The sequence below is a fragment of the Tursiops truncatus genome, chromosome 3, assembly GCF_011762595.2.
Source record: "Tursiops truncatus isolate mTurTru1 chromosome 3, mTurTru1.mat.Y, whole genome shotgun sequence".
Lineage (NCBI taxonomy): Eukaryota > Metazoa > Chordata > Mammalia > Artiodactyla > Delphinidae > Tursiops > Tursiops truncatus.
Genome location: NC_047036.1, coordinates 104,756,965 through 104,774,409, shown reverse-complemented (window position 1 = coordinate 104,774,409; position 17,445 = coordinate 104,756,965). Strand labels below are relative to the sequence as shown.

Here is a 17,445-nt window from a genome sequence, read left to right as displayed (position 1 = left end):
TGTCATGGAGAAAAATTAAAGATTCAATGAAGAATATACAGATGATCTTAGGCTTCCCTGGTGGCGCAGTGGTTGAGAGTCTGTCTGCCGATGCAGGGGACACGGGATCGTGCCCCGGTCCGGGAAGATCCCACATGCCGCGGAGCGGCTGGGCCCGTGAGCCATGGCCGCTGAGCCTGTGCGTCCGGAGCCTATGCTCCACAACGGGAGAGGCCACAACAGTGAGAGGCCCATGTACGGCAAAAAAAAAAAGAATATACAGATGATCTGAATGAAAGGAGAGACAATTCAAATTCTTGAATGAGATGACTTAATATTATAAAGATGATAAATATCCTCAACTTGATCTACATATTCAGTGCAATACCAATCAAAATGCTGGTTGCATTTTTTGAAGAATTTATAAATTGAGTCTAAAAATTCTATAAGGGGAGACCTTCAAGACGGCAGAGGAGTAAGACATGGAGATCACCTTCCTCCCCACAAATACATCAAAAATACATCTACATATGGAACAACTCCTGCAGAACAACTACTGAACGCTGGCAGAAGACCTCAGACTTCCCAAAAGGCAAGAAAATCCCCACATACCTGGGTAGGGCAAAAGAAAAAAGAATTAACAGAGACAAAAGAATAGAAACCGGACCTGCACCTCTGGGAGGGAGCTGTGAAGGAGGAAAAGTTTCCACACACTAGGGAGCCCCTTCATTGGTGGGGACGGGTGGTGGACAGGGAGGAAGCTTTGGAGCCATGGAGGAGAGCACAGCAACAGGGGTGCAGAGGTCAAAGTGGAGAGGTTCCCGCACAGAGGATCGGTGCCGACCAGCACTCACCAGCCTGAGAGGCTTGTCTGCTCACCTGCCGGGGCGGGTGGCGGCTCGGAGCTGAGGCTCGGGCTTCAAAGGTCAGAGCCCAGAGAGAGAACTGGGGTTGGTGGCATGAACACAGCCTGAAGGGGGCTAGTGCACCACAGCTGGTCAGGAGGGAGTCAGGGAAAAAGTCTGGAGCTGCCTAAGAGGCAAGAGACCATTGTTTCAGGATGTGCAAGGAGAGGGGATACAGAGCACTGCCTAAATGAGCTCCAGAGACGGGTGCGAGCCATGGCTATCAGCTCAGACCACAGAGACAGGCATGAAATGCTAAGCTGTTGCCACTACCATCAAGAAGCCTGTGTGCAAGCACAGGTCACTATCCACACCTCCCCTCCTGGGAGCCTGTGCAGCCCGCCACTGCCAGGGTCCCATGATCCAGGGACAACTTCCCCAGGAGAACACACGGCACGCCTCAGGCTGTTGCAATGTCACGCTGGCCTCTGCCACCACAGGCTTGCCCCGCATTCCAATTATGACTACTGTACCCCTCCCTCTCCCTGGCATGAGTGAGCAAGAGAGCCCTAATCAGCCATGGCTTTATCCCCCTCTGGTCAGGGTGGGGAACAGATGCCTGAGGGTGCCCTACATGCAGAGGCAGGGCCAAAACCAAAGCTGAAACCCAGGAGCTGTGCGAACAAAGAAGAGAAAGCAAAATTTCTCCGTGCAGCCTCAGGAGCAGTGGATTAAATGCCGACAATCAACTTGATGAACCCTGCGTCTGTGGGATACCTGAATAGACAACGAATGTTCCCAAAACTGAGGCGGTAGACGTTGGGAGCAATTGTAGGCTTGGGGTTTGCTTTCTGCATCTGTTTTGTTTCTGGTTTTTATATTTATCTTAGTTTAGTTTTGAGTGCTTGTTATCATTGGTGGATTTGTTTATTGGTCTTGTTGCTCTCTCCTTTACTTTTTTATATATTTTTTCTCTTTTTGTGAGTGTGTATGTATATGTGTCTCTGTGTGATTTTGTCTGTTTAGGTTTGCTTATACCATTTGTCCTAGGGTTCTGACTGTTCGTTTTTTTGGTTTGTTTGTTTGTTTGCTTGCTTTTTATGAGTGTGTGTATGTTTCTTTGTGCTATTTTTGTCTGTTTAGTTTTGCTTTTACTATTTGTTTTGGGGTTCTATCAGTTTGTTGGGGTTTTTTTTATCATTTTTTTCTTCTGAGCCCTGTGGCTGGCAGGGTCTTAATGCTCCGGCCAGGTGTCAGGCCTGAGCCTCCAAGATGGGAAAGCCAAGTCCAGGACATTGGACCACAGCAGACCTCTGGCCCCATGTAATATCAATCAGCGAAAGCTCTTGAGATCTCCATCTCAACATTAAGACCCAGCTCCACCCAACAGCCAGCAAGCTCCAGTGCTGGAAGACCACGCCAAACAACTAGCAAGACAGGAACACAACCCCACCCATTAGCAGAGAGGCTGCCTAAAGTCATACTAAGCTCAAAGACAACCCAAAACACCACCAGACGCGGCCCTGCCCACCAGAAGGACAAAATCCAGCCCCACCCACCAGAACACAGGCACCAGTCCCCTCCACAAGAAAGCCTACAAAACCTCACCCACTGGGGGCAGACACCAAAAACCATGGGAACTACAAACATGCAGCCTGTGAAAAGGAAACCTCATTAAGTTAAACAGAATGAGAAGACAGAGAAATATGCAACAGATGAAGGAGCAAGGTAAAAACCCACCAGACCAAACAAATGAAGAGGAGATAGGCAGTGTACCTGAAAAAGAATTCAGAGCAATGATAGTAAAGATGACACAAAATCTTAGAAATAGAATGGAGGGAATACAAGAAACGTTTAACAAGGACCTATAAGAACTACAGAGCAAGCAAACAATGATGAACAACACAATAAATGAAATTAAAAATTCTCTAGAAGGAATCAATAGCAGAATAACTGGGGCAGAAAAACGGATAAGGGACCAGGAAGATAAAATAGTGGAAATAACTGCCACAGAGCAGAAAAAAGGAAAAAGAATGAAAAGAATTGAGGACAGTCTCAGAGACATCAGGGACAACATTAATTGCACCAACATTTGAAGTATACGGGTCCCAGAAAAAGAAGAGAAAAAGAAAGGGACTGAGAAAATATTTGAAGAGATTAGAGTTGAAAACTGCCCTAAAATGGGAAAGGAAATAGTCAATCAAGTCCAAAAAGTGCAGAGTCCCATACAGGATAAATCCAAGGAGAAACATGCCAAGACACATATTAATCAAACTATCAAAAATTAAATACAAAGAAAAATTAGTAAAAGCAGGAAGGGAAAAACAACAAATAACATACAAGGGAATTCCCATAAGGTTAACAGCTGATCTTTCAGCAGAAGCTCTGCTAGCCAGAAGGGAGTGGCAGGACATATTTAAAGTGACGAAAGGGAAAAACCTACAACCACGATTACTCTACCCAGCAAGGATCTCATTCAGATTCGACAGAGAAATTAAAACCTTTACAGACAAGCAAAAGCTAAGAGAATTCAGCACTACAAAACCAGCTTTACAACAAATGCTAAAGAAACTCTCTAGGCAGGAAACACAAGAGAAGAAAAACACCTACAATAACAAACCCAAAACAATTAAGAAAATGGTAATAGGAACATACATATCAATAACTACCTTAAATGTAAATGTATTCAATGCTCCAACCAAAGGACACAGACTGGCTGAATGGATACAAAAACAAGACATGTATATATGCTGTCTACAAAACACCCACTTCAGACCTAGGGACACATACAGACCAAAGTGAGGGGATGGAAAAAGATATTCCATGCAAATGGAAATCAAAAGAAAGCTGGAGTAGCAATTCTCATATCAGACAAAATAAACTTTAAAATAAAGACTATATTACAAGAGACAAAGAAGGACACTACATAATGATCAAGGGATCAATCCAAGAAGAAGATATAACAATTGTAAATATTTATGCACCCAACATATGAGCACCTCAATACACAGGCAAATGCTAACAGCCATAAAAGGGGAAATCGACAGTAACACAAAAATAGTAGGGGACTTTAACACCCCACTTTCACCAATGGAAAAATCATCCAAAATGAAAATAAATAAGGAAACACAAGCTTTAAATGACACATTAAACATGATTAAACTGATATTTATAGGGCATGCCATCCAAAAACAACAGAATACACTTTCTTCTCAAGTGCTCATGGAACATTCTCCAGGATAGATCATACCTTGGGTCACAAATCAAGCCTTGGTAAATTTAAGAAATTTGAAATTGTACCAAGTATCTTTTCTGTCCACAACACTATGAGACTAGATATCAATTACAGGGAAAAATCTGTAAAAAATACAAACACATGGAGGCTAAACAACATGCTATGAAATAACCAAGAGATCACTGAAGAAATCAAAGAGGAAATCAAAAAATACTTAGAAACAAATGACAATGGAGACACGACAACCCAAAACCTATGGGATGCAGCAAAAGCAGTTCTAAGAGGGAAGTTTATAGCAATACAGTCCTACCTCAAGAAACAAGAAAAATCTCAAATAACAACCTAACCTTACACCTAAACCAATTAGAGAAAGAAGAACAAAAAAACCCCAAAGTTGGCAGAAGGAAAGAAATCATAATACCAGAACCGAGATAAATGAAAAAGAAATAAAGGAAACAATAGCAAAGATCAATAAAACTAAAAGCTGGTTCTTTGAGAACATAAACAAAGTTGATAAACCATTAGCCAGACTCATCAAGGAAAAAAGGGAGAAGACTCAAATCAACAGAATTAGAAATGAAGAAGGAGAACTAATAACTGACACTGCAGAAATACAAAGGATCATGAGAGATTACTACAAGCAACTATATGCCAATAAATGGACAACCTGGAAGAAATGGACAAATTCTTAGAAAAGTACAACCTTCCAAGACTGAACCCGAAGAAATAGAAAATATGAACAGAACAATCACAAGCACTGAAATTGAGACTGTGATTTAAAATTTTCCAACAAACAAAAACCCAGGACCAGGTGGCTTCACAGGTGAATTCTATCAAACATTTAGAGAAGAGCTAACACCTTTCCTTCTCAAACTCTTCCAAAATATAGCAGAGGGAGGAACACTCCCAAAGCCATTTTACGAGGCCACCATCACCCTGATACCAAACCCAGACAAAGATGTCACAAAAAAAGAAAATTATAGGCCAATATCACTGATAAACATAGATGCAAAAATCCTCAACAAAATACTAGCAAACAGAATCCAACAGCACATTAAAGGGATTACACACCATGATCAAGTGGGGTTTATCCCAAGAATGCGAGGATGCTTCAATATACGTAAATCAATCAATGTGATACACCATATTAACAAACTGAAGGATAAAAACCATATGATCATCTCAATACATGCAGAAAAAGCTTTTGACAAAATTCAACATGCATTTATGATAAAAACTCTACAGAAAGTAGACACAGAGGGAAACTTCCTCAACATAATAAAGGCCATATATGACAAACCCACAGCAAATATCATTCTCAGTGGTGAAAAACTGAAATCATTTCCACTAAGATCAGGAAGAAGACAAGGATGTCCACTCTCACCACTATTATTCAACATAGTTTTGGAAGTCCTAGCCACAGCAATCAGAGAAGAAAAAGAAATAAAAGGAATACAGATTTGAAAAGAAGAAGTAAAGCTGTCACTGTTTGCAGATGACATGATACTATACATAGAGAATCCTAAAGATGCTACCAGAAGACTACAGAGCTAATCAATGAATTTGGTAAAGTTGCAGGATACAAAATTAATGCACAGGAATCTCTTGCATTCCTATACACTAATGACCAAATATCTGAAAGAGAAATTAAGGAAACACTCCCATTTACCAATGCAACAAAAAGAAAAAAATACCTAGGAATAAACCTACCTAAGGAGACAAAAGACCTGTATGCAGAAAATTATAAGACACTGATGAAAGAAATTAAAGATGATATAAACAGATGGAGAGATATACCATGTTCTTGGATTGGAAGAATCAACATCGTGAAAATGACTATACTACCCAAAGCAATCTACAGATTCAGTGCAATCCCTATCAAACTACCAATGGCATTTTTCACAGAACTAGAACAAAGAATTTTACAATTTGTATGGAAATACAAAAGACCCCGAACAGCCAAAGCAATCTTGAGAAAGAAAAACAGAGCTGGAGGAATCAGGCTTCCGGACTTCAGACTATACTACAAAGCTACAGTAATCAAGATAGTATGGTACTGGCACAGAAACAGAAATATAGATCAATGGAACAGGTTAGAAAGCCCAGAGATAAGCCCATGCACATATGGTCACCTTATCTTTGATAAAGGAGGCAAGAATATACAATCGAGAAAAGACAGCCTCTTCAATAAGTGGCGCTGGGAAAACTGTACAGCTACATGTTAAAGAATGAAATTAGAACACTTCCTAACACCATATACAAAAATAAACTCAAAATGGATTAAAGACCTAAATGTAAGGCCAGACACTATAAAACTCTTAGAGGAAAACATAGGCAGAACACTCTATGACATAAATTAGAGCAAGATCCTTTTTGACTCACCTCCTAGGGAAACGGAAATAAAAACAAAAATAAACAAATGGGACCTAACGAAACTTAAAAGTTTTGTGTACAAAGGAAACCATAACAAAGATGAAAAGACAACCCCCAGAATGGGAGAAAATATTTGCAAACGAAGAAACTGACTAAGGATTAATCTCCAAAATATACAAGCAGCTCAATAATAAAAAAACAAACAACCCAATCAAATAAATGGGTGGAAGACCTAAATAGACATTTCTCCAAAGAAGACATACAGATTGCCAACAAACACATGAAAAGATGCTCAATATCACTAATCATTAGAGAAATGCAGATCAAAACCGCAATGAGGTATCACCTCACACCCGTCAGAATGTCCATCATCAAACAAATCTACAAACAATAAATGCTGGGAGGGTGTGGAGAAAAGGGAACCCTCTTGCATTGTTGGTGGTAACGTAAATTGATACAGCCACTATGCAGAACAGTATGGAGTTCCTTAAAAAACAAAAAATAGAACTACCATATGACCCAGCAATCCCACTACTGGGCATATACCCTGAGAAAACCATAATTCAAAAAGAGCAATGCACCACAATGTTCACTGCAGCACTATTTACAATAGCCAGGACATGGAAACATGTCCATCGACAGATGAATGGATAAAGAAGATATGGCACATATATACAATGGAATATTACTCAGCCATAAAAGGAACGAAACTGAGTTATTTGTAGTGAGGTGGATGGACCTAGAGTCTGTCATACAGATTGAAGTAAGTCAGAAACAGAAAAACTAATACCATATGCTAACATGTATATATGGAATCTATAAAAAAAATGGTTATGATGAACCTAGGGACAGGACAGGAATAAAGACACAGACGTAGAGAATGGACTTGAGGACATGGGGAGGGGGAAAGGTAAGCTGGGGCGAAGTGAGAGAGTGGCATGGACATATATACACTACCAAATGTAAAATAGATAGCTAGTGGGAAGCAGCCGCATAGCACAGGGAGATCAGCTCAGTGCTTTGTGTCCACCTAGAGGGGTAGGATTGGGAGGGTGGGAGGGAGACGCAAGAGGGAGGAGATATGGGGATACATGTGTATGTATAGCTGATTCACTTTGTATACAGCAGAAACTAACACACCATTGTAAAGCAATTATACTCCAATAAAGATGTTAAAGATAAATTGTAGAGATGAACAAACATCCACAAACAGCTAAACAATGAAAAAGAAGACTTGACAGAAATCTGCCAAACCAGGCTATCAGCTGTACAATGAAGCCATTATTAAAAAAGAAAAGTGTGGTTTGCACTGAAATAACAAATAGGCCAAAGCAACAGCACAGAATGCTCAGAATCAGACCCAGTACTATTCAGAGTAAGATCCAGAGTTTGACGTGATTTCCAATTCAGGTAGCACCACAAATTAACTGGGAAATAATTATTTGGAGTCAAAATTTGGAAAATTGATTCACTACATGTAGAAAAATAAAGTAATTCTTGGACCAAAAGTGATCACAAGTACATTAAAGAACCAAAGGTGAAAGACAAAACTATGAAATTAACAGGAGGAAATATAGGAGAATATCTACATAACCTAGCAGTGAAGAAAGACTTTTTAAACAAAATCCCAAAGACACAAACCATAATGAGAAAAATGTATGAATCTGATTAAAGCAAAATTAAGAATCTCTAGTCAATGAACAAAATGATAGAGTTAATGGATAGAAGATCGGGAGAAGATATTTACAAAGTATAAAACTAACCAGGGACCAATATCCAGAGCATACACAGAAATCTTGCAAAGCAACTAGAAAAAGATAGGAACTTCAAAAACTTTATATATATAGACAAAAGATATGACCAAGTAATTTACAGGAAAGGAAACCAAAATGCTAAGGAGTATATAAAGAGGTAGCCTAACTAATTGGTATCAGAGAAATGCAAATTAAACCAAACCGATGTCAATTCTTCACAACTTAATCCATCAATTCAATGAAATTTCAATAAAAATCCCAGGAAGTTATTTTGTGGATGCTGACAAACTAATCCAACATTTAAATGAAGAGATAAAAGATCCAGAATAGCCAACACTATATTGAACAAGAACCAAGTCAGAATACCACCTAACATCCAAATTTACTATAAATCTACAATAATCAAGACAGTGCAGTACTGGCAAAGGAACAGACATATAGATCAATGAAACAAAATAGACTCCAGGAATAGACGTACATAAATGTAGTCAACTGATCTTTGACAAAGAAGAAAAGGTAGTCTTTTTTTAATTGAATAAATTTGACATGTAACATTAGTAAGGTATACAGTGCATTGCTTTGACACATTTGTATATCATAATATGATTTCAGATGTAGCAATATTTATCACATTATACAATTATTGTATAATATTCAACAAATGCTGCTAGAACAACTAGATACCCATATACAAATAAATGAACCTAGACACAGAACTTATACCCTTTACAAAAATTAACTCAAAATGGTTCATAGACCAATATATAAAATACAAAACCATAAAACTCTTAGAACATAACAAAGAAGAAAATCTAAATGTCCTTGGGTTTCATGATAACTTTTTACATATAACACCAAAGGCATGATCCATGAAAGAAATAATTGATAAGCTGGATTTCATTAAAATTAAAAACTTCCGCTTTGCAGAAGTCAAGAGAATAAGAAGACAAGCCACAGACTGAGAGAATGTTTTTATGTGCAAAAGATACATCTAATAAAGGACTGTTATCCAAAATACACAGAAAACTCCTAAAACTCAACAATATAAAAAGTAAAAACCCGATTAAAAATTGGACAAATGACCTAAAGAGACACCTCACCAAAGAAGATACACAGATGGCAAATAAGCATATGAAAAGATGCCCAACATCATATGTCATTAGGGAAATCCAAATTAAGACACTACACACCTATTAGGATGGTAGAAATCCAGAACACTGACAATACCAAATGCTGGTGCGGATGTGGAGCAGCAGGAATTCTTATTACTGGTGGGAATGCAGAATGCTACAGCTATTTTGGAAGACAGTATTGTGGTTTCTTACAAAGCTAAACATACTCTTACCTACAATCCAACAATGGCACTTATTATTATTTACACAAATGAGTTGGAAATTTACACAAAAACCTGCACACGGATATTTGTAGTAGCTTTATTCATAATTGCCATCAAGTAAAAGCTGAAAGGGCTTCCCTGGTGGCGCAGTGGTTGAGAGTCCGCCTGCCGATGCAGGGGACACGGGTTCGTGCCCCGGTCTGGGAAGATCCCACATGCCACGGAGTGGCTGGGCCCGTGAGCCATGGCCACTGAGCCTGCGCGTCCAGAGCCTGTGCTCCGCAACGAGAGAGGCCACAGCAGTGAGAGGCCTGCGTACCGCAAAAAAAGAAAAAACAAAAAAAACCTGAAAGAGTTCAGCACCACCAAACCAGCTCTACGAGAAATGTTAAAGGGATTTCTCTAAGTAAAAAAGAAAAGGCCACAACTAAAAACATGAAAATTACAAAAGGAAAAAGCTCATTGGTAAAGGCAAGCATACAGTGAAGGTAGTAAATCAACCACATACAAAACGAGTGGGAAGGTTAAAAGACACAAGTAGTAAAATTATGTATATCCACAATAAGCAGTTAAGGGATTCACAAAACAATTAGACACAATTGTCATAACTTGGAGGTAATTAAGACATCCTTCAGTAGGTTAATGGATAAGTAAAATGTGGTACATCCAGACAATGAACTATTACTCAGCACTAAAAAGAAGTAATTAAGTTATGGAATGATATGGAGAAATCTTAAATGATATTACTAAGTTAAAGAAGCCAATCAGAAAAGGCTATATCCTATGTGATTCCAACTATATAACATTCTGGAGAAGGCAAAACTACAGAGACAGGGAACATCAGTGATTACTAGAGGTTAGGAAGGAGAGAGGGATCAATCAGGGGAGCACAGAGGATTTTTAGGGCAGTGAACCTATTCTGTATGATACTATAAAGGTGGACACATGTCCTTATACTTTTGTCAAAATCTATAGATTGTGCAACACCAAGAGTGAATCCTAGTGTAAACTCTGGACTTGGGGCGATTATATGTCAGTGTAGGTTCATCAATTAAAACATATACAGGGGGCTTCCCTGGTGGCGCAGTGGTTAAGAATCTGCCTGCCAGTGCAGGGGACACGGGTTCGAGCCCTGGTCCGGGAAGATCCCACATGCCGCGGAGCAACTAAGCCTGTGCGCCACAACTTATGAGCCAGCGCTCTAGAGCCCACGAGCCACAACTACTGAGCCTGAGTGCCACAACTACTGAAGCCTGCACGCCTAGAGCCCGTGCTCTGCAACACGAGAAAAATGAGAATGAGAAGCCTGCGCACCACAACGAAAAGTAGCCCCCGCTCACCGCAACTAAAGAAAGCCCGCACACAGCAACAAAGACCCAACGCAGCCAAAAACAAATAAATTAATTAATTAAAAGCAAAAAAAACTTATGTACCACTCTCGTGCAGGATGTTGATAGTGGAGGAAGCTGGGTGGGGGCAAGTATACACCCTATTTTCCATTCAACTTTGCTGTGAACTTAAAACTGCTCTAAAAAATAAAGTTCATTTAAAAGACAAAAAACAAAATGAGGCATCACTTTGCTCCAGTAATGTGGGCAGATGCTGGAGAGCTGGGTAACATCAAGTGTTGGGGAGGGAGGGATATCACGCCCTACTGGTGGGTATGTGGATGGGTGCACACTCCACGGCACAACCTGGCAAAGCTCAAGTGCCATTTGTCAGCTAATGTGTGCACATTTCTAGAACCTGTTCCTGAGTACCTACCACAAAGACAGTCTCACACACATCCGTAAGGGGACTTACAAGAGAATATACATTTCAATGCTGTTTGTTGGAGGCTATCTGGGTGCTCATTACCTGGAATGAGGGAAGGGAAGACAAATAGGTCAAATATGGTGACTGTAGCAGTTAGAATGCCACAGACTTGAAAAACACATGGCAACATGTATAATATTAAAAACAGTGAAAAAAGATATAGAATGAGCTATAGAACATAGTACCACTAAAAGTGAATTTTAAATATATGGACCCCAGTGAATGCATACAAATAAAAGGATCCATATTAAAGACATCAGAATAGTTTCCTATGTGGGAAGAAGGAAACAGGAGTAAGGAGTCTGCATAAAAGTTTTAAAAAGTTAAAACAAAAAACCAAACTACATTAAACAGAAGCTTTGTGTGGACCAATGGTAATGATATGGCATAAACTAAGAAGTGTGGTTAATTTAAACCTTTGTACCTGAGCTCCAACTAAAGCTAGAGATGGATAGATTAGAGAGAGAATGATAGACAATAGAGAGATAGATGATAGATAGATAGATAGATAAAAGAATGCATTCTCTCTCCCATTATGGCCATTGAAATATCATCACTACCGCTGCCACCCCAGAGAGTTCCATTCTCAACCCATTTGACCTTAGTCTTACATGTAACTTTGAAGCTCTTCATACAAAAACAGTTAATAAGGTCTTTTATTTCAGGATGTAAATACTGTCCATCTAAACTTCTACCCTCATCTCAGTAAGTCCTCTCGTATTTTCTACACCTTGTGCTGCAATTTCTGATGTCTCCCCTGCTTGCTACAACCTGATATGAATCATACACTTGGGAGAATAGAGAAAGGGTCTCCTTACCTAGAGGGAGAGAGAGCATCGTGGAGGGAAAGAACAGCATGTGCAAATGTGTCGTGGCATATAGGGCACGTTTGGAGAAGCGCATTTAGATCACTGAGAACCCTGGTCTGACTGCAATTTAGAGTGAGCTCTAGGAGATGACTCTGCAGAGGGAAACAGGGTCAGATCAGTTTACAGATGATTTTAAGTGAGGCTGAGGAGTTTGAATTTGCACCTGAGGTAAATGCAGAGTCCTTGAAGAATGTTAAGCAAGCACCGAGTGACTTGATTGGATTTGTATTTAGAATGATTACTCTGACTGCAGTGTGGAGAAAAGGCGGGGGTGGGGGGTGGGCAGGAATGAGGGAGCCAGTTAGAAGGCTGTGGCCATCCTCCAGGCTACAGCATTCATTAATTTAACAAAAGACCTTGGTAGTGAGGCAAGAGATAGATGGGCTCCAGGCTAGACATTTACAACTGGCCTCCTGTTCACACCTCCTGGGGATAGAAGAAGATGAGCTCCAGGCCGGACATTCATTACCAGCCCCTGTTTACATTTCCTGAAGCAAGAGACAAATGGACTCCAGGACTACATATTTATGACCGGACTCCTGTCTATATTTCAAGATCTGCACCTCGATATAAAAATCAGCAGCAGCAATAGGGTAAATAACCGGACATTGCATTTTATGGCAGGGACACGGTGGGACTAAACCCTATTAAAGGATCAAGAGGTCACACACTTCACATCCTTGGGGCAAGGGAGACACTACGCATGCGCAAAAGCCTTCACAGGGTCAAAATGGCAGGAGATGCCAGACCATAGTAAGTCCTGCTGTCTCCTCCCAGAGGCCTTTGCGGTGGGATCCATCTTAACTTAGGGGTGCGTACGCACCCAGGGGAGGGTCCAGAAGCAAATTAGCCATAGGGTCAAAACAATATGATTGGCCAAAAAGAAGAAAAAGACCCAGGAGACTGCCCCCTTATAAAGGACTTAAACTTCCCACAGGCGCAGCTCTCTCTCTCCGTTCGCCGGTGCGTCTTTCCGCGTGTACTTTGTTTTTCCAATAAACTTTTTACTTTTCTCTTTACCTTCTACCTCCTTGCCTGAATTCTTTCTTGACAAAGAAGGTAAGAACTAGGGACCCAGGCCTTAGCTGCTGGCCCCTGTGGTCCAGTGTTTAGGACTTCCATTCCTGGAGCTAAGATCTTGCTTCCTACTATTGCTTGCTGCAAGCTGCCACTTTCTGCTGCCTGCGTCCGAAATCAGTAGCCTGACTCTCTTAGTGGATTAGCCATCCAATTGTAAAGTCAGAAGACTAGATAAAATGGTTTCCACATGTCCCTCCTAGCTCTATGATTTTCAAATCCTGCTTATTTTATATTCAATCAAAGAAGGGAGTGAGGAAGAATAAGCAGAGAAATTGGCAAATTTGTGATCAATATGCAGAACTCACATTCAGCAGACAGGAGGCATTAAAGGCTATATATGATGCTGATTGCCTAGATAACTCTCTGTGATCAAGCACACTTTACAATTAATGATAAATTTTTTTGATTCAGGTGAGAATCAAACTTTTTAAAAGTTTTAGTGTTTGAAATTGTATGGGAAAACTCTTGAATTTAATGCTGAATATTCTAAATAGGGACAGAAATATTTTAACTTCACTAGAGTCACTTCTGTGTCCCCCATCCAAAATAAGATTGGATTTGATAGGAAAATCTAGGGCATTGCCATGGCAATTACCAGGCTTAATCTTAGTTCCACTTAGGCTTTATATAACTCCAACCAGATAAAAGGCAGAGGGCAGTAAGTGGCAGAGATGGGTGCTCACCTCTGCCTCTCTTTATCAGAGTTCCGACTCCAACAGTAAAGAGACATGACATTAAACCACTTTTACTCAACCCTGGCTGCATGTTAGAATTACCTGAGGGTCTTTTACAAATTCCTTATGCCTAGGCCCCATTCCTAGAGTGTCTCACTTAATTGATCTGGAGTGAGAAGGCTTTTAAAGCTTCCCAGGCGATTTTCATGTGCAACCACAGTTTAAAACCACTGCACCAGGTAATTATCACAGCAATTCTCAAGATGCCCCCCAGGGATGGGTGGAAGTTGGGAATGTCTTCCAAGTGGCCAGCAAACTGAATTCTTGCGTGTTTGGGTTATTTTATGGTTTGCCAAAAAAATAACAGAAATATCACATTAAAAATAAATCAGGGGCTTCCCTGGTGGCGCAGTGGTTGAGAGTCTGCCTGCCGATGCAGGGGACATGGGTTCGTGCCCCAGTCCGGGAAGATCCCACATGCCGCGGAGCGGCTGGGCCCGTGAGCCATGGCCGCTGAGCCTGCGCGTCCGGAGCCTGTGCTCCGCAACGGGAGAGGCCGCAACACTGAGAGGCCCGCGTAACGCAAAAAAAAAAAAAAAAAAAATCAGTTCTATCACTGGTGTCCCACCTAAAGGGTAGCAGTGTTTTCATAAATTTAGTTTGGTAGTTTTATAGAGTTTTTTGTTTTTTGTTTTTTGTTTTTTGTTTTTTAACGGAGCAAGAGGAAGTAGGAGGAAAGGGAAGGAAGGGAGGAAATGCAGAGATCACTAAGAGGGTTCTCACACAAGAGTTTGAGAACCTCTGGGTTTAAGGAGCTGGGTCCAGCGTAAGGAAACAGCAGTTGTGCAGGACACCACCTGTTTCCCATCATGCCCTTGGGGGAATTTTGAGCTCTGTCATAATTATAGTCTTCTACATTATAACATGAAATCGCTAGATTTTTTTTTTAAGGATCGTGGATCGTAGATCATAATACTACCAAGTGACCTAGCGAGCACTCTCTTCTCTCTCTCTCTCTCTCTCTCTCTCTCTCTCTCTGAAAAAAGCCCCAAATCAATAGAGGGCTCTTATCGCATCTTTAAAGTTTCACAAATAGGTCTTAGGAATCATCCAGCATCCTGTGGTTTCCATAGCTGGACAACTCTTAGATCTTATCAGCCTGCTAAACTGTTCCTTTTTCAGAAACATGTACCATCCAAAATGTTTCTGTTATCCTTGCTTTTAACTGTTGTGAGTGAATCAAAGCAGCTACATTTGATATGAAGTCGTCATTTCCTTCAAGATTTAACTCATCTTTCTGGGCCTGAAATACTGAACAAGCAATGCCTTGGCCTCATCCAAATCCTATGAATGTATTTTTCACCCAACAAATTCTATTTCAGTAAGAGACCCATTTTACTGAATAACAACATTGATGAGTAAGTGAGAATATACATACCTCATCTTGTGATGGAAGCCCAGTATCTTGCTCTTGATCATGTTCTGTATATGAACTACGGATAGTTTGAAATGTAGCCAGTTCCTTTCTATTTCCACACTGCTATAGACTAAATATTTGTGTTCCTCTCAAATTCATATGTTGAAACCTAATTCTCAGTGTGGTAGTATTTGGAGGTGGGGCCTTTGAGAGGTGGAGTCCTCATGAAGGGAATTAGTGACTTTATATCTATGAACCAGAAGTAGGTCCTCACCAGAAACTGAATCTGCCAGGACCTTGATCTTGGACTTTCCAGCCTCCAGAACTGTGGGAAATAAATTTCTGTTGTTTATAAGCCACTCAATTTATGGGATTCTTTTAGAGCAGCCTGAACTGACTAAGACACCATTTATCAACCCAGAGCCTCTCTTTTTCTTTCCAAGGAGACTGGGTCTACATTGATGTAATTAAAGTTCCTCCCCAGGGTTCCTCTGGGACCCTTCACAATAACTGTGCATCCCTTCAGAGTGATGTTGACATTTTCTGGGATATCAACAGTCCAATTGCTTAGGATGGTCTTCATTCTCACAGTAGATGTGGCAAAGAGCTCAAGGTCTTTTGAAATTGATAGAGGTAGGGGTTTTATTTACAGTATTCTTTCTTTTCTATCATTGTAAAATAGTACTATTATTATATAAAAATATTATGTATTAGTTTTCTAGCACTGTCATAGCATCGTACCACAAACTAGGTGGCTTCGAACAACCGAAATTTATTGTACACGGTTCTGGAGGTCAGAAGTCTGAAATTAAGGTGTCAGGCAGGGCCCCGTTCCCCCTGAAACCTGTAGGGGAATCCCTCCTCGCCTCTCCCTAGCTTCTGGTGGTTTGCTACCAATCTTTGGTGTTCCTTGGCTTGCAGCCACATAACTCCAATGTCTTCATTGTCACATGGTGTTCTCACTACTTGCCACTGCTTTCACAAGACCATCTTTTTTTAATTTATTTTTTGGCTGCCTTGGGTCTTCGTTGCGATGCGCGGGCTTGTCATTGCAGTGGCGGAGCACGGGCTCTAGGCATGGAGGTTTCAGTAGTTGTGGCCCATGGGCTCAGTAGTTGTGGCTCGCGGGCTCTAGAGCGCAGGCTCAGTAGTTGTGGTGCACGGACTTAGTTGCCCTGTGGCATGTGGGATCTTCCTGGACCAGGGATCGAACCCATGTCCCCTGCATTGGCAGCCGGATTCTTAACCACTGCACCACCAGGGAAGTCCCAAGACCATCTTCTTATAAGGACACCAGTCATGACTTTATCTTAACTAATTACATCTGCAATGACCCTATTTCCAAATACCCTCACGTTCTGAGATATTAGGGGTTAGGACTTAACATATCTTTCTGGGGGACACAATTCAACCTATTACAATATTCAACCAGATTATTTAGAGTTTTTTTAATGTAAAAATCTGAATCTTTAAAGAAATCAATTCATTAACCTCTGCATGCCAAGATAATTTCTGAAGAAGCTGTTTCATTTCTGGTGCGCTCACAAAAGGCCTAAAGGTGAAGTGAATCTCTGCAATGAAAAGAGAGATCCTTGACGAAATGAATATGCCCTTGGGACTATTCCTCTATAATTTATCTTCTTTTTTTTCAATTAAAGCAAAAGAGAAAAATGGAAGGAAACTTCTCTCCTGGTTATTTTTTACCAAATTTTAGTTGGGAGCTTACCTTAAAACCTTGAGTTGTGTTGGAGAGGAGAATGTTTTTAGGGAATATGCAGTTTCCATCTTTATTACTGTGAAACATGAGAATCTAAAAAGACTGAGGAAAAAAGCCACTCTAATTTTTGAAAGCTATTTTTTTTTTCTGTTTACAGTGCTTATGACAACTTGAATCAGAAAGATCTGATGATATAAAATGACATTCCTCAAGATTTTTTATTGGTAAAATGACCCACATTTTTTTCTATGCTATTGAATGAAATTTTATCCTTCAACGTATTGAACGAAAAAGAGTATCCCTATCAAGGATCTAATGTCGTGAAACCAAAGAGGAAAAGTTCATATTTCT

The 17,445-nt window shown here is 40.4% G+C and overlaps 1 protein-coding gene and 1 pseudogene across 4 annotated transcripts in view; both read right to left on the bottom strand.

Moving 5' to 3' along the window:
• The window catches only part of MEGF10 (multiple EGF like domains 10), a 372,223-nt gene that overhangs the window by 266,263 nt on the left and 88,515 nt on the right, over positions 1-17,445 (bottom strand). The window lies entirely within an intron of this gene.
• LOC101326792 (large ribosomal subunit protein uL6-like) lies at positions 15,105-15,960 on the bottom strand (annotated as a pseudogene).